We start from the raw sequence: 18854 nt of genomic DNA, 5'->3' as shown, positions 1-18854 counted from the left end.
ACAATACAATACTACTTTATCATAAGAAAAGATTAAATACTGCCATTTGCGACAACATGGATGGATCTTGTATGCTAAGTGAAATAAGTCACAAAAAACTGAGAACCATACGACTTCACTCATATCGTGTTTCCCCAAAAATAAGATGTAGTCAGACCATCAGATTGAATGCGTCCTTTGGAGCAAAAATTAATATAAGAGCTGGTCTTAATATAAGACCGGGTTTAATATAATATAATATAATATAATATAATATAATATAATATAATATAATATAATATAATATAATATAATATAATATAATATAATATAATAATATATACTATAATATATGATATGAAATAATATGATGTAATGTAATATAATGTAATATAATTAATATAATATAATATAAGATATGATATAAAATGATATGATGTAATATAATATGATAAATATAATAAATATAATATAATATAATATAGTATAATATAATATAATACAATACAATACCAGGTCTTATACTAATTTTTATTCCAAAAGATGCATTAGAGCTGACGGTCCAGCTAGGTCTTATTTTGGGGAAAACACAGTATATGGGATATAAAACTGAAAGCAACAAAGAAACAAGACAAACAAAAAAGCCTCAGAGACATAGGCAATAGTTTAGTGGTTACCCGAAGATGAGGAGAGGGTGGTAGGTGAAGGTAAATGAGATCAAATGTATGGAAATAGAACTGACTCTGGGTGGTGAACACACAATTATATATATACATATATATGTATATATATACATATATATACATATATATGTATATGATGTATGACTGAATTGTACACTAGAAACCATTGTCACTCCAATAAATTTAATTAAAAAAGTCATTTTTCTCAGGTTTAGTAGGTTATTTAATACTTAGTATCCAATTCCAGCTGCCAAAATACCTTATTTTTATCATCTCTCCATTCTTTCCTTTTATATTCATGAATTTCTGATGTTAAAAAAAAAATGTTTACTGTTATTGCATAGAGATTTCAAGAGGGAGTGTAGACAAGCACAGGTGTTCATAATCTATTTTATCCTCTGTAGTTTCTTTTGTTTTCTTTTTTTTCTTTTTTATTTTATTTTTTTAATTTTTTTTTCTTCTTTTTTTTTAAATTAAATTTATTGGGGTGACAATTGTTAGTAAATTTACATAGATTTCAGGTGTACAATTCTGTATTACATCGTCTATAAATCCCATTATGTGTTCTCCACCCAGAGTCAGTTCTCCTTCCATCACCATATATTTGATCCCCTTTACCCTCATCACCCACCCCCCACCCCCTTACCCTCTGGTAACCACTACATTATTGTCTGTGTCTGTGAGTTTTTGTTTCTCATTTGTTTGTCTTGTTCTTTTTGGTTTATATACCACATATCAGTGAAATCAAAGGGTTCTCTGCTTTTTCTGTCTGACTTATTTCACTTAGCATTATACTCTCAAGATCCATCCATGTTGTCACAAATGCTCCTATATCATCTTTCCTTAACGACGAATAGTATTCCATTGTGTATATGTACCACAACTTCTTTATCCATTCACCTATCGAAGGACAATTTGGTTGTTTCCATGTCTTGGCCACCATAAACAAAGCTGCAATGAACATTGGAGTACACGTGTCTCTATAGAGAAATGCTTTTATATTTTTGGGGTAGATACCCAGGAGAGCGATTGCTGGGTCATATGGTAATTCTATTCGTAATTTCTTGAGGAACCTCCACACTGCCTTCCATAGCGGCTGCACCAGTCTGCATTCCCACCAACAGTGTATGAGAGTTCCTTTTTCTCCACAGCCTCTTCAACACTTGTTACTATTTGTCTTGTTGATGAAAGCAATTCTGACTGGGGTGAGGTGATATCTCATTGTGGTTTTCATTTGCATTTCTCTGATGATTAGCGATGTTGAGCATTTTTTCATATGTCTATTTGCCATTTGTATATCCTCTTTGGAGAAATGTCTCTTCAGGTCCTCTGTCCATTTTTCAATTGGGTTGTTTGTTTTTTTGTTGTTGAGTTTCATGAGTTCCTTGTATATTTTGGATATTAGCCCCTTATCAGAGGAACTGTTTGCGAAAATCTTCTCCCATTCAGTTGGTTGCCTCATTATTTTGTCAATAGTTTCTTTTGCTGTGCAGAAGCTTTTCAGTTTCATATAATCCGAATCGTTTATTTTTGTTTTTACTTCCATTGCCTTTGGAGTCAAATTCATAAAATGCTCTTTGAACCCAAGGTCCATAAGTTTAGTACCTGTGTTTTCTTCTATGCAGTTTATTGTGTCAGGTCTTATGCTTAAGTCTTTGATCCATTTTGAATTAATTTTGGTACATGGTGACAGATAGCAGTCCAGTTTCATTCTTTTGCACGTAGCTATCCAATTCTGCCAGCACCATTTATTGAAGAGGCTGTCTTTCCTCCATTGTATGTTTTTAGCTTCTTTGTCAAAAATTATCTGTCTATATTTATGTGGTTTTATTTCTGGGTTCTCAATTCTATTCCATTGGTCTATGTGTCTGTTTTTCCGCCAATACCAAGCTGTTTTGATTATTGTAGCCCTGTAGTACAAGGAAAAATCAGGGAGTGTGATACCTCCAGTATTGTTCTTTTTTTTTAATATTGCTTTGGCTATTCGGGGTCTTTTGTGGTTCCAAACAAATCTGATGATTTTTTGTTCTATTTCTTTAAAAAATGCCATTGGGATTTTGATGCGGATTGCATTAAATCTGTGTGTGGCTTTGGGTAATATGGCCATTTTAACTATGTTGATTCTTCCAATCCATGAGCACGGAATGTCTTTCCATTTCTTTGTTTCTCCTTCAATTTCTTTCAAAAATGTCTTATAGTTTTCAGCATATAAATCCTTCACATCCTTGGTTAAGTTTATTCCTAGGTATTTTATTCTTTTTGCTGCAATTGCAAAAGGAATTGTTTTTTCTATCTCTTTTTCTGAGATTTCATTGTTGGTATATAGGAAAGCAATGGACTTCTGTACATTGATTTTGTAGCCAGCAACTTTACTGTATTCATTGATTGTTTCTAATAGCTTTTCGGTAAAGTCTTTAGGGTTTTCTACATATAGTATCATGTCATCTGCAAAGAGTGATATTTAACTTCTTCATTCCCAATTTGGATGCCTTTTATTTCTTTCTCTTGCCTGATAGCTCTGGCGAGGACTTCCAACACTATGTTGAAAAGCAGAGGTGATAGGGGACAACCTTGTCGTGTTCCTGAACGTAGAGCAAAGGGCTTCAGCTTTTCACCATTAATTATGAGATTAGCTGAGGGCTTGTCGTATATGGCCTTTATTATGTTGAGGTATTTTCCTTCTATACCAATTTTAGTAAGTGTTTTAATCATAAATGAATGTTGTATCTTATCAAATGCTTTTTCTGCATCAATTGATAGAATCATATGATTTTTGTCCTTTAGTTTGTTTATGTGATGTATCACATTGATGGATTTGCGAATGTTGAACCATCCTTGTGCCCAGGGATGAACCCCAATTGGTCGTGATGAATAATCTTTTTTTTTTAAATTAATTTTATTGGGTTGACAATTGTTAGTAAGTTTACATAGATTTCAGGTGTACAATTCTGTATTACATCGTCTATAAATCCCATTGTGTGTTTACCACCCAGAGTCTTTTTAATACATTGTTGTATTTGATTTGCTAGAATTTTGTTTAGGATTTTAGCATCTGTATTCATCAGAGATATAGGTCTGTAGTTTTCTTTTTTTGTGTTGTCCTTACCAGGTTTTGGTATCAGGGTAATGTTGGCCTCATAAAATGAGTTAGGGAGTACTGACTCTTCTTCAATTTTTCGGAAGAGTTTGAGCAGGATTGGTATTAGATCCTCTTTAAAGGTTTGGTAGAATTCACTGGTGAAGCTATCTGGTCCAGGACTTTTGATTTTGGGAAGGTTTTTGATGACTGATTCAATTTCGTTACTGGTGATCGGCCTGTTAAGATTTTCCAGTTCTTCATGATTCAGCCTTGGAAGGCTATATGTTTCTAAGAACTTGTCCATTTCTTCTAAGTTATTAAATTTGGAGGCATATAGTCCTTCATAGTATTCTTGGATAATCCTTTGTATTTCTGTGGTGTCCGTGATAACTTCCCCTTTTTCATTTCTGATTTTGTTAATTAGTGTCTTCTCTCTTTTTATCTTAGTGAGTCTAGCCAAGGGTTTTTCGATTTTGTTAATCTTTTCTAAGAAGCAGCTTTTTGTCACATTAATTTTTTCTATTGTCTTTTTGTTCTCTATTTCATTTAGTTCTGCTCTGATTTTTGTTATTTCCTTTCTTCTGCTGACCTTGGGTTTCGCTTGTTCTTCTTTTTCTAGTTTTTTAAGGTGTAACATGAGGTTATTTATTTGGCATTTTTCTTGTTTCTTGAGATAGGCCTGTAATGATATAAATTTCCCTCTTAAAACTGCTTTCGCGGCATCCCAAAAATTTTGGTAGGATGTATTTTCATTGTAATTTGTTTCTATGTATCTTTTGAGCTCTCCTCTAATTTCTTCTTTGACCCAGTCGTTCTTTAAAAGTATGTTGTTTAATCTCCATGTATTTGTGTTTTTTCCTGCTTTCTTTTTGCAGTTGATATCCAATTTCAAAGCTTTGTGATGAGAGAATATGCTTGGTATGATTTCAATCTTCTTAAATTTGCTGAGGCTGATTTTGTGTCCCAATATATGGTCTATCCTTGAGAATGTTCCATGTACACTAGAAAAGAATGTATGGTCTGATGTTTTAGGATGAAGTGTTCTATATATGTTAATTATGTCCAATTCATCTAATGTGTCATTTAGGGCTGCGATTTCGTTATTTATCTTCTGTTTGGAGGATCTATCCATAGCTGTCAATGATGTATTTAAGTCCCCTAGTATAATTGTGTTTTGGTCAATTTCTCCGTTTAGTTCTGTTAGTAGTTGCTTGGTATATTTCGGTGCTCCCTGATTGGGGGCATAAATATTAATGACTGTTATGTCTTCTTGTTGTATAGTCCCCTTTACCATTATGAAATGTCCATCTTTGTCTCTTGTTATCTTTTTCACCCTGAAGTCTGTTTCATCTGATATCATTATGGCTACACCTGATTTTCTCTGGGTACCATTTGCTTGGAGTGTCAATTTCCATCCTTTTACTTTGAGTCTATGCTTGTCCTTGTAGCTGAGATGTATCTCTTGTAGACAGCACATGGTTGGGTTTAGTTTTTTGATCCAATCTGCTACTCTGTGTCTCTTTATTGGTGAGTTCAGTCCATTGACATTTAGGGTGATTATTGATATGTGAGGATTTCCTGTCATTCTGTCTTTAGTTTTCTGGTAAGGCTGTGTCTCCATTGTTTCTTTGCCTTTTTGCTGTTGTCTGTTATTTCTGTGTGGTGGTATTCTATGATGTTTCCCTCTGTTTCTTCTTTTATTACAGTATATATTTCAGATTTGGATGTTTTTTGAGTGGTTACCCTTGAGTTTATGCAAAAGAAAGTTTGATATTTAGAGTATTCCAGTTTCTTCAGTACGATTACTTTCTCTATTCCCATATTCCAGTTCAGGCCTTTACGCTCCCCCTTTTTATGTTTCGGTTGCCACAAGTTGTCCCTGTTGATGGTGGTCTAATAGCCTCCTTTAGTATTTCTTGTAGTGCAGGTCGTGTATTAGAAAATTCCCTCAGCTTCTGGATGTCTGGAAAGGTCTTTATTCCTCCTTCATATCTAAAGGAGATCTTTGCTGGGTATATTATTTTTGGCTCATAATTTCTCTCTTTCAATAGTTTGAATATTTGGTTCCATTCCCTCTTAGCTTGTAGAGTTTCTGCTGAAAAATCTGATGATAATCTAATGGGCTTTCCTTTGTAGGTTACCGTCTTCTTTTCCCTGGCTGCCTTGAGGATTCTTTCTTTGTCATTGATTTTAGACAGCTTCAATACAATGTGCCTTGGTGAAGGCCTGTTGGGATTGAGGTAATTAGGTGTTCTATTTGCTTCTTGGATTCGAGGATCCAGTTCTTTCCACAAGTTTGGGAAGTTCTCATCGACGATTTGTTTGAATATATTCTCTGTTCCCTTCCCTCTTTCTTCTCCTTCTGGTATGCCCATTATTCTTATATTGCTCTTTCTGATGGAGTCAGAAAGTTCTTGTAGAGTTCTTTCATTTCTTTTAAGTCTCAAGTCTCTTTCTTCTTCCATCTGTGTAAATTCCAGGTTCCTATCTTCATTGTCACTGATTCTTTCCTCCATCTGGTCAACTCTACTACCTAAGCTGGATATTTTATTGTTAATTTTTTCTATTGAGTTCTTAATCTCCAGAAATTCTATTTGGTTCTTTTTCAAAATTTCAATCTCTTTTGTAAAATGCTCATGGTGTTCTTTGATTGTGTTTCTGAGTTCATTAAACTGCCTTTCTGTGTTTTCTTGCATCTCGTTGAGTTTTCAGAATTGCAATCTTGAATTCTCTGTCATTTAAATCACAAATGTCCATATCTCTAAATTCCTTTTTGGAGACTTTTCACTTTCTTTCTAAACTATCTTGTTGCCTTGGTTATTTATGGCAATCACTGATTTACTACTTCTCTTCCTAGACATCTACAGGAGTGGCTTCTGCAACAGGTTGATAGGTGTGCAAAGAGCTTTTGGAGTTCCAAAGCTCTTTCTGCACCAGATTCAGAGCCCGTATGTTTCAGCAGTTCTGTTTACTCCTGCAGGGATCCGCCCAGATAGGTGGGGCCAGGGGCGGGGTAAGTTGTGAGAGGTGGCCCAGAGCAATGGTGGGGACCACCACCACACCCAGTCCTGCTTCCACAGGTCCCTCCCCTTTGCCAGTACTAGTTGAGCTGCGAATCTGTGTCTGCGGTCCACAGTTCTCAGAGCAGCAAATATTCTGTCCTTTGATCCGACACTGTTACTTTATCGTTTCTAGCACCGGGAAGGTGGGGGCGGGGCGAGCTCTTGGAGGGTAGGGAGGGGGCAGCTAGTCTCCGTGCCTAAGGCTTTTGTTCTCCGCTAGGCAGTGAGGGCTTAAACCACCGATTTCAGCCCTCTTCCCTCAGTCTTTGCTGCCGGGAGCGTTGGATTCAGCAGTTTTGTATGCTGCCCCCTCAGCCCTGTGGGCCGTAAGCGGAGCCCTAGCAGTCCGAGTCCTTCCCTCTCCCGCAGCTGCGGAAGATCCGGGAGCAGCGGGCTCCGAGCACTGAGCTAGGTCTGTGTCCTGTGCCCGCGCGGCTCCGTCTCCGCACTTCTCCTCTCCCTCCTCCCCCGCTCGCGCGATTCACCCACCTGGAGGTGAATTCAGTAGTGGGCCTCTTCGTCTTGCTTGTCTGCTGTGCAAGGAGTCGTTTGTGGAGTTATTGTTGTCCGATTTGTTGTAAGTTCCAGGGGAGCGTTACAGAGGCTCACCTCACGCCGCCATTTTTTTTTCCGACCTTATTTTTTTAATTTATTGGGGTGACAATTGTTAATGAAATTACATAATTTCAGGTGTACAATTCTGTATTACATCATCTATAAATCCCATTGTGTGTTCACCACCCAGAGTCAGTTCTCCTTCCATCACCATATATTTGATCCCCCTGACCCTCATCTCCCTCCCCCCACCCCCTTACTCTCTGGTAACCACTAAACTATTGTCTGTGTCTATGAGTTTTTGTTTCTCATTTGTTTGTCTTGTTCTTTTGTTGTTTTTGGTTTATATACCACATATCAGTGAAATCATAGGGTTCTCTGCTTTTTCTGTCTGACTTATTTTGCTTAGCATTATACTCTCAAGATCCATCCATGTTGTCACAAATGCTCCTATATCATCTTTCCTTAACGCCGAATAGTATTCCATTGTGTATATATATCACAACTTCTTTATCCATTCATCTATCGAAGGACGTATCCTCTGTATTTTCTAACTGGGTATAGTTAATGTAAGTAGGAAGCTAGTTCATATGATATATATATTTAGTTATTTTAAAATATTTTATATATATGATATATATATTATTTAAATTAAAATATTTTAGGTGACAGTGGTTAGTAAAATTACATGGTTTCAAGTGTACAATTCAGTAATATATCATCTATATATCACATTGTGTGTTCGCCACCCAGAGCCTGTTATCTTTCCATCACTTTCTATTTGACCCTGTTTACCTTCATCTACCACCACACTCCCCCCTTACCCACTGGTATCCACTAAACTGTTGTGGTGTACGTGTTTATGAGATTTTGTTTCTTTGTTTGTTTGTCTTGTTCCATTGTTGCTTTCAATTTTATATCCCACATATCAGTTAAGTCAATGGTTCTCAACTTTTTCTGCGTGACTTATTTCACTTAGCATAATAATCGCAAGATCCATCAATGTTGTTGTAAATGGCAGTATTTCATCTTTCTTATGACAGAGTGGTATTCAATTGTGTACCACAACAGTATTCAAGTTGTGTACCCCAACTTCTTTATCCATTCATCTATCTAAGGACACTTCAGTTGTTTCTATGTCTTGGCCACCATAATTAAAGCAATGCACATCGAAGCACATGTATGTTTATGGATAAATGGTTTCTGATTTTTTTGGTATATACCCAGGAGAGGGATTGCTGGGTCATATGGCAATTCTATTCTTAATTTTTTAAGGAACCTCCGTATAGCCTTCCATAACAGCTGCACCAATCTGCATTCCCATGAACAGTGTATGAGTGTTCCTTATTCTTCACAGCCTCTCCAACACTTTTTATTATTTGTCTTGTTGATGATAGCCATTCTAACTAGTGTGAGGTGATATCTCCTTGTGGTTTTTATTTGCACTTCTCTGATGATTAGTGATGTTGAGCATCTTTTCATATGTCTATTGGCCATCTATATGTCCTCTTTGGAGAAAGGTCTATTCAGGTCCTCTGCGCGTTTTTAAATTGGATTGATTTTCTTGTTGCTGAGTTGTATAAGTTCCTTATATGTTTTGGATATTATCCCCTTCTCCGAGGAGTTTTTGCAAATATTTTCTCCCATTCGGTTGGTTGCCTCTTTGTTTTGTCAATGGTTTCTTTAGCTGTGCGGAAGCTTTTTAATTTAATATAGTTCCATTCATTTATTTTAGGTTTTACTGCCCTTGCCTTTGGAGTCAAATTTATAAAATGCTCTTTGAACCCAAGGTCCATAAATTTAGTAACTCTGTTTCCTTCTATGCAGTTTATTGTTTCAGGTCTTATGTTTAGATCTTCCATCCATTTTGAGTTAATTTTTGTACATGGCAACATATAGCAGTCTAGTTTCATTCTTTTGCATGTGGTTTTCCAATGCTCCCAGCACCATTTATTGAAGAAGCTTTCGTTTCTCCATTGTTTATGGCACGTTTGTCAAAAATTATTTGTCCATATTTACGTGGATTTATTTCTGGGTTTTCAATTGTATTCCACTGGTCTGTGTGTCTGTTTTTCTATGAATACCATTCCGTGTTGATTATTGTTGTTCTGTACAAGCTGAAGTCAGGGAGCATGATACCTCCAACATTATTCTTTTTTCTTTGAATTGCTTTGCCTATTCAGGGTCTTTTGTAGTTCCATACAAATCTGATGATTTTTTTTCTTTTTTTAAATTAAAATTTATTGGGGTGATGGTGACAACATGGATGGATCTTGAGAGTATTATACTAAGTGAAATAAGTTAAATAGAAAAAGTTGAGAACCATATGATTTCACTGATATGTTGTATATAAAACTGAAAACAGACAGACGTCATCAAAATGGTGGAGTGAGGTGAGCCTCAGGAAATCTCCCATGGAATTTACAACAAATTGAAAAACTGTAACTCCACAAAGGACTACCTGCACAGCAGACAGGCAAAATGAAGAGTCTCACTACTGAATTCATCTAAAGGTGGGAAAATTGCATGAGCAGGGGTGGAGGGAAGGGAGAAGTGCAGAGACAGAGCCTTGCGGGTGAAGGACACAGACCTAGCTCAGTGCTCTGAGCTCACTGCATCCCAGAACTACCGCAGGTGGGGGAGAGGAATGCACTTGGACTACTAGAGCTCCATTTATGGCCCCCAGGGCTTAGGGAACAGCATATAACATGGCTGAACTCAACATGCATGGCAGAGACCTCGGAGCAAAGACTGAGGGAAGAAGGCTGAAAACGGTGGTTTAAGCCCTCACTGCCACAGAGAACAGAAGCCTAAGGCACTGAGACTAGCTGTCCTCTCCCCATCGTCCCAGAGCTCACCCCGCCACCACTTGCCCAGTGCTAGAAGCAGAACACTAGCAGTCTCAGATCAAAAGAATAGAATATTTGCAGTTCTGAGAACAGAAGTCCGTAGACACAGATTTGCAGCCCAACTAGTTCCAGCAAAGTGGAGGGAGCTGTGGAAGCAGGACTGGCTGTGGTGATGGTCGTGCCCATTGCACTGGGCCAATTCTCACAACTCATCCAGTCTCTGTCCCCACCTATCTGGGTGGATCCCTGCAGGAGTAAACAGAAGTGCTGAAACACATGGGCTCTGAATCTGGTGCAGGAAGAGCTTTGGAACTTTAAAAGCTCTCTGCATACCCACAGGGATGCGGCACCCTATGACCCAGGCAAACTGTTAACAAGAAGAAGCCCACCTTCCAAGAAATACCCCCATTGTGTGAGAATCTGGAATAGAGAAAACAACACTACAGTGTGAGAGAGACACAAAGGATGCAGTCGGAGGGAAAATAAAACATTCTAAAAACACGTACTGGAAAACAAAAGAAGGACCTCCTCCTATCAACCTGCTGACAACCCACTCATGTAGATGTCTAGGAAGAGAAATAATAAATCATTAATTGCCACAAATAATCAAGGCAGCAACACAGCTCAGAAAGAAAGTGAAATGTCTCCAGAAAATGAACTTAAAGATATGGAAACATGTGACTTCAATGACAGAGAATTCAAGATTGCAGTTCTGAAAAAACTAAACAAGCTACAAGAAAACACAGAAAGGCAATTTAATGAACTCAGAAACACAATCAAAGAAAAACATGAACATTTCACCAAAGAGATTGAAATTTTTAAAAAAGAACCAAATAGAATTTCTGGAGATTAAGAACTCAATAGAAGAAATTAAGAATGAAATAGCCATCTTAGGTAGTAGAGTTGACCAGATAGAGGAAAGAATCAGTGACATCGAAGATAGAAACCTGGAAATGACAGGAATGGAAGAAGAAAGTGATTGAAGACTTAAAAGAAATGCAAGAACTCTACAAGAACTTTCTGACTTCATAAGAAAGAGCAATACAAGAGTAATGGGCATACCAGAAGAGGAAGAAAGAGAGACGAAACAGAGAGTATATTCAAATAGTCGATGAGAACTTCCCAAACTTGTGGACAGAACTGGATCCCTGAACCCAAGAAGCAAATAGAACACCTAATTACCTCAATCCCAAAAGGTCTTCTCCAAGGCACATTGTATTAAAGCTGTCTAAAATCAATGACAAAGTAAGAATCATCAAGGCAGCCAGGGAAAAGAAGATGGTAACTACAAAGGAAAGCCCATTAGATTATCATCAGATTTCTCAGCAGAAACTCTACAAACCAGGAGGGAGTGGAACCAAATATTCAAACTATAGAACGAGAGAAATTATGAGCCAAAAATAATATACCCAGCAAAGATCTCCTTTAGATATGAAGGAGGAATAAAGACCTTTCCAGACATCCAGAAGCAGAGGGAATTTTCTAATACTCGACCTGCACTACAAGAAATACTAAAGGAGGCTATTCAACCACCATCAACAGGGACAATTTGTGGCAACCTAAACATAAAAAGGGGGAGAGTAAAGGCCTGAACCAGAATATGGGAATGGAGAAAGTAAGCGTGCTGAAGAAAATGGAATACTCTAAATATCAAACTTTCTTTTACAATAACTTAAGGGTAACCACTCAAAAAAAATCTAGAACTGAAATATATACTGTAATAAAAGAAGAAACAGAGGGAAACATCATAGAATATCACCACACAGAAATAATAGACAACAACAAAAAGGCAAAGAAACAATGGAGACACAGCCTTACCAGAAAACTAAAGATAGAATGACAGGAAATCCTCACGTATCAATAATCACCCTAAATGTAAATGGACTGAACTCACCAATAAAAAGGCAAAGAGGAGCAGATTGGATCAAAAAACTAAACCCAACCATATGCTGTCTCCAAGAAACACATCTAAGCTTCAAGGACAAGCATAGACTCAAAGTAAAGGTGGACATTGAAACTCCAAGCAAATGGTACCCAGAGAAAATCAGGTGTAGCCATAATGATATCAGATGAAACAGACTTCAGGGTCTAAAAGGTAACAAGAGACAAAGATGGACATTTCATAATGGTAAAGGGGACTATACAACAAGAAGACATAACAGTCATCAATATTTATGCCTCCAATCAGGGAGCACCGAAATATACCAAGCAACTACTAACAGAACTAAAGGGAGAAATTAACCCAAACACAATTATACTAGGGGACTTAAATACATCATTGACAGCTATGGATAGATCATCCAAACAGAAAATAAATAACGAAAAACAGCCCTAAATGACACATTAGATAAATGGACATAATTGACATATGTAGAGCACTTCATCCTAAAAGATCAGACTATACATTCTTTTCAAGTGTAGATGGAACAATCTCAGGATAGACCATATATTGGGACATAAAATCAGCCTCAGCAAATTTAAGAAGATTGAAATTATACCAAGCATATTCTCTCATCACAAGGCATTGAAATTGAATATCAGTTGCAAAAAGAAAGCAGGAAAAAACACAAATACATGGAGAATAAACAACATGCTTTTAAAGAAGGACTGGGTCAAAGAAGAAATTAGAGGAGAGATCAAAAGATACATAGAAACAAATGACAATGAAAATACATCCTACCAAAAGTTTTGGGATGCAGCGAAAGCAGTTTTAAGAGGGAAATTTATATAATTACAGGCCTATCTCAAGAAACAAGAAAAATCCCAAATAAATAACCTCATGTTACACCTTAAAAAACTAGAAAAAAGAAGAACAAGTGAAACCCAAGGTCAGCAGAAGAAAGGAAATAACAAAAATCAGAGCAGAGCTGAATGAAATAGAGAACAAAAAGACAATAGAAAAAATTAATGTGACAAAGAACTGGTTCTTTTAAAAAATTAATAAAATCGACAAACCAATGGCTAGACTCACTAAGATAAAAATAGAGAAGACACTAATTAACAAAATCAGAAATGAGAAAGGAGAAGTTATCACGGACACCACAAAAATACAAAGGATCACCCAAGAATACTATGAAGGACTATATGCCACCAAATTCAATAACCTAGAAGAAATGGACAAGTTCTTAGAAACATATAGCCTTCCAAAGCTGAACCATGAAGAACTGGAAAATCTTAACAGACCAATCACCAGTAAAGACATTGAATCAGTCATCCAAAACTTTCCCAAAAGCAAAAGTCCGGGACCAGATGGCTTCACCAGTGAATTCTACCAAACCTTCAAAGAGGATCTAATACCAATCCTGCTCAAACTCTTCCAAAAAATTGAAGAAGAGTCAGTACTCCCTAACTCATTTTATGAGGCCAACATTACCCTGATACCAAAACCTGGTAAGGACAACACAAAAAATAAAACTACAGACCTATATCTCTGATGAATACTGATGCAAAAATCCTAAACAAAATTCTATCAAATCGAATAGAACAATGCATTAAAAAGATTATTCATCATGACCAAGTGGGGTTCATCCCTGGGGCACAAGGATGGTTCAACATCCGCAAATCCATCAATGTGATACATTACATAAACAAAATAAAGGACAAAAATCATACGATTATATCAATTGATGCAGAAAAAGCATTTGACAAGATACAACATCCATTTATGATTAAAACACTTAATAAAATAGGTATAGAAGGAAAATACCTTAACATAGTAAAGGCCATCTATGACAAGCCCTCAGCTAATCTCATAATTAATGGTGAAAAACTGAAGCCCTTTGCTCTACGTTCAGGAACAGGACAGGGCTGTCCCCTATCACCTCTGTTTTTCAACATAGTGTTGGAAGTCCTTGCCAGAGTCATCAGGCAAGAGAAAGAAATAAAGGCATCCAAATTGGGAATGAAGAAGTTAAAATATCACTCTTTGCAGATGACATGATGCTATATATAGAAAACCGTAAAGACTCCACCAAAAAGCTGGTAGAAACAATCAATGAATACAGTAAAGTTGCTGGCTACAAAATGAACGTACAAAAGTCTATTGCATTCCTATATACTAACAATGAAATCTCAGAAAAAGAAATACAAAAAACAAATCCCTTTGCAATTGCAGAAAAAAGAATAAAATACCTAGGAATAAACTTAACCAAGGATGTGAAGGATTTATATGCTGAAAACTATAAGACGTTTTTGAAAGAAATTAAAGAAGGCACAAGAAATGGAAAGACATTCCGTGCTCATGGATTGGAAGAATCGACATAGTTAAAATGGCCATATCTCCCAAAGCAATATACAGATTTAATGCAATCCATATCCAAATCCTAATGACATTTTTTTAAAAAATAGAACAAAAAAATCATCAGATTTCTTTGGAACCACAAAAGACCCTGAATAGCCAAAGCAATCTTAAGAAAAAAGAACAATGCTGGAGGTGTCACATTCCCTGATTTTGCTTGTACTACAGGGCAACAATAATCAAAACAGCATGGTATTGGTGGAAAAACACACACGTAGATCAATAGAATAGAATTGAGAACTCAGAAATAAAATCACATAAATATGGACAGATGATTTTTGACAAAGGAGCAGAAAACATACAATGGAGAATAGACAGCCTCTTCAATAAATGATATTGGCAGTATTGGAAAGCCCCATGCAAAAGAATGAAACAAGATTGCTGTCTATCACCATGTACCAAAATTAATTCAAAATGGATAAAATACTTAAGCATAAGACCTGAAACAATAAATTGCATAGAAGAAAACATAGGTACTAAAGTATTGGACCTTGGGTTCAAAGAGCGTTTTATGAATTTGACTCCAAAGGCAAGGGAAGTAAAAGCTAAAATGAATGAATGGGAGTATATCAAACTTAAAAGTTTCTGCCCAGCAAAAGAAACCATGGACAAACTAAGAGGCAACCAACTGAACGGGAGGTTTTCGCAAACAGTGCCTCTGATAAGGGGCTAACATCCAAAATATACAATGAAGTCATGCAACTCAACAACAAAAAAGCAAACCACCCAATTGTAAAATGGTTAGACGACCTGAAGAGACATTTCTCCAAAGTGGACACACAAATGGCAATAGACATATGAAAAATTGCTGAACATCACTAATCATCAGTGAAATGCAAATAAAAACAGCAATGAGATATCACCTCACCCCTGTTAGAATGGCTATCATCAACAAGACAAATAGTAACAAGTGTTGGAGAGGCTGTGGAGAAAAAGGAACCCTCATACACTGTTGGTGGGAATGCAGAGTGGTGCAGCCGTTATGGAAGGCAGTGTGTAGGTTCCTCAAAAAAATTACGAATAGGATTACTATATGACCCAGCAATCCCTCTCCTGGGAGTCTACCCAAGAAATCTGAAAACATTTATCCATAAAGACATGTGTGATCCAATGTTTATTGCAGTTTAATTTACGGTGGACAAGACATGGAAACAACCAAAAAGTCCTTCAATAGATGAATGGATAAAGAAATTGTGGTATATATACACAATGGAATTCTTTTCGGTGGTAAGAAAAGATGAAATAAGACCATTTGTGACAACATGGATGGATCTTGAGATTATAATGCTAAGCGAAATAAGTCAGACAGAGAAAAAATAGAACCATATGAATTCACTGATATGTGGTATATGAACCGAAAACAACAAAAGAACAATATAAACAAATGAGAAACAAAAACTTATAGACACAGACAATAGTTTAGTGGTTACCAGAGGGTAAGAGGGAGGGAGGTGGTAGATGAGGGTAAAGAGGATCAAATATATAGTGATGGAAGGAGAACTGAATCTCGGTGGTGAACACACCTTGGGATTTATAGATGATGTAATACAGAATTGTACACCTGTTCAATTTTGTTTTTAAGATTCGACATATAAGCGAAATGACATTGTATCTATCTTTCTCTGTCCTACACTCTACTCAGCACAATATTTTTCAGGTCCATCTATGATGCTGTAGGTGGGAATAACCCATTCCCTTCCATGGCCGAGCAAAATTCCATTGTATATATGTACCAACTTTTTATCCATTCTTGCATTGACAGACACCCACGCTGCCTCTACATCTTGGCCATTGTAAACAATGATGGAATGGATGCACATGTCTCCTCAAAGTAGCCTTCTGAGAAGTGGAATTACTGGGTTCATTTTTGTCACTGGTAATAAGTCTTTGTTTTAAAGTCAATTTTGTTTGGTATAAGTATTGCTACTACAGCTTTTTGTTTTGTTTTGTTTGTTTCCATTTTCATGAAATATCTTTTTCCATCCCTTTACTTCTTGAGTATGTGTCTCTTTCAATCTGAAGTGAGTCTCTTGTAGGCAGAATATGTACGAGTCTTCTTTTCTTATCCATTCAGCCCTCCTATATCTTTTGATTGGAGCATTTAATCCATTTGCATTGAAAGTAAGTGTTGATAGATAGGTACCTATTGCTATTTTATTATTCATAATTTTGATCTTTTTTTCTTATTTTCATCTTAAAGAAGTACTTCTAACATTCCTTGTAATACTGTGATGATGAACTCCTTTAGTTTTCTTTTCTGGGAAGCTCTTTATTTGTCCTTCGATTTTAATTGATAGTCTGGCTGGATAGAGTAATCTTGGTTGTAGGTCCTTGCCTTTCATCATGTTGAATATTTTGTGCCAATCCCTCATGGCCTGCAAAATTTCTGTTGAGAAATCAACTGACAGTCTTATAGGAGCTTCATTATAAGTTACTAGTTGCCTTTCTCATGTTGGTTTTGGAATTCTCTCTTTGTCTTTAACCTTTGCCTTTGTAATTGTCATGTGTCTTGGTGTGGGCCTGGTTGGGTTCATCTTGTTTGGGACTCTGTGCTTTCTGGAATTGTGGTATGTCTATTTTCTTTGCCAGTTTAGGAAAGTTTTCAGTTATTATTTCTTCAAATAGGTTCTCAATCCTTTGCTTTGTCTCTTCTCCTTCTGGTACCCCTATGAGGAAAATGTTGGTACACTTGATGCTATCCCAGAGGTCTCTTAATCTATCCTCATTTTTTTGGATCCTTTTCTCTTTTTGCTATTCTTATTGGTTGTTTTATGCTACCTTGATTTTCAAATCATTGATTCAATACTTTGCTTTGTGTAGTCTGCTGGTGATTCCTTTTAGTGTGTTTGTCATTTTAGTGATTATATTCTTTAACTGGTTCTTTTTATATGGTTTCTATGTCCTTCTCAATGCTTGTTGTGTCTTTGTTGAAGTTCTCATTAAGTTCCTTAAGCATCCTCATAACCATTGTCTTGAATGCTGTTTCTGGTAGATTGCTTGCCTTCATTTCATTTAATTCTGTTTCTGGAGTTTTCTCCTGTTCTTTCATTTGAGATGCATTTCTTTGTTTTCTCATTTTGGCTGCCTCTCTGTGTTCATTTCTATGATTAGGTAGATCTACTACGTCTCCAGTCTTTCAGGTGACCTTAGTAATAGGTGCCCTGAGGGGGCCAATGACACAGTCTCCCTGATTACCCGTGCTGGGTGCTCTAGGAGTGTCCCTTTTGTGGATCATCCGTGGCCTCCTCTTATAGTTGAGTTTTTATTGCTATTGACACATCAGTGTGTGGGATTGACCCCCAGGTGATTATATGTGAGGTTTGATCATGTCCAAAGCTTATATGCTGCCATGTGGGGGGTCTTACCCAACTGAGTGGAATTTGCCCCTGTGGTCTCTAGTGCCTGTTGAGACTGCCCTTTGGCTGTGCCACTTGTGGGGCTAATTGCATGGTGCTCTGCTGTGGTCTGAAGCCAAATCCAAGCACGTTGGTTTTGAAGCCCCCTGCAAGGGGTTCTGGTGCAGGCCCAGATCATCCCCTGCCTGTGACTGGCCGGGGACTACCTGGTAAGAGCTACAAAACAATTTGCATTAGTTTGCTGCCTCTGCTAATCCTAAAGATGTATGGGAGAGGCTGCACTGAGAACAGGACATCTGCCATCAGTACTCGGTCTAGGGTAGCTCTACAAAATGCCAGGACACTCTGAGGACTGCTGCAACCTGCTGGCTCCCTTAAGGTTCAGCCACTGATAAAGCCTCAATGTGGTACACAAATTGGGTGAGGCAGAATCTCAGGGAGTCCCTAGAGTGGGAAGAGTTGTGGTCACCAGATTAATGTAAATTTTGGGTTTGTGCCAGTGCTGAACCTGAAGCTACTCAGCAAAATCTCAGAGCACAAGGAGGCCAGTTGTCACCTGCCTGGGTCTGTTGGACTTGGGTAGTTTTCCATGAAAGAGTGCAATGTGGGTGAGTGATGTTGGCTGCTCTTGGAAAAAGTGCCTCCAGTGTTTGGGGACTTGGTTAGGGCAGGGTCCCAGTGAGTCAGCAAGGTAGAGCTGCAAATCTCATTAGCCCAATCAGATTCTGATTTGGCCATAAGAAAGGGGAGGGCTCAAAACAGGAAAGATGGTATCTACTTGCCACCTGCACATGGGAGGAGGATCTTCTCATAAGGCAATGGTGATTTTCCTCCAGCCCTCAACCAGAAGCAATACAATTCAGTCTGCCCTTGCATGTCTATGACACCCCCTGAGTTACTATCCCTTTATTGGAGCCCAAGGTGAGTGCCTGGGAGTGAGAGAGTTTGTATGTGAACCCGTTAAGAGGATGCCTGGGTTTTCCACTACCTCCGA

The sequence above is a fragment of the Rhinolophus hipposideros genome (genome assembly GCF_964194185.1).
Source record: "Rhinolophus hipposideros genome assembly, chromosome: 15".
Lineage (NCBI taxonomy): Eukaryota > Metazoa > Chordata > Mammalia > Chiroptera > Rhinolophidae > Rhinolophus > Rhinolophus hipposideros.
The sequence above is the reverse complement of the archived record's forward strand: the minus strand, read 5'-3'. Positions refer to the sequence as shown.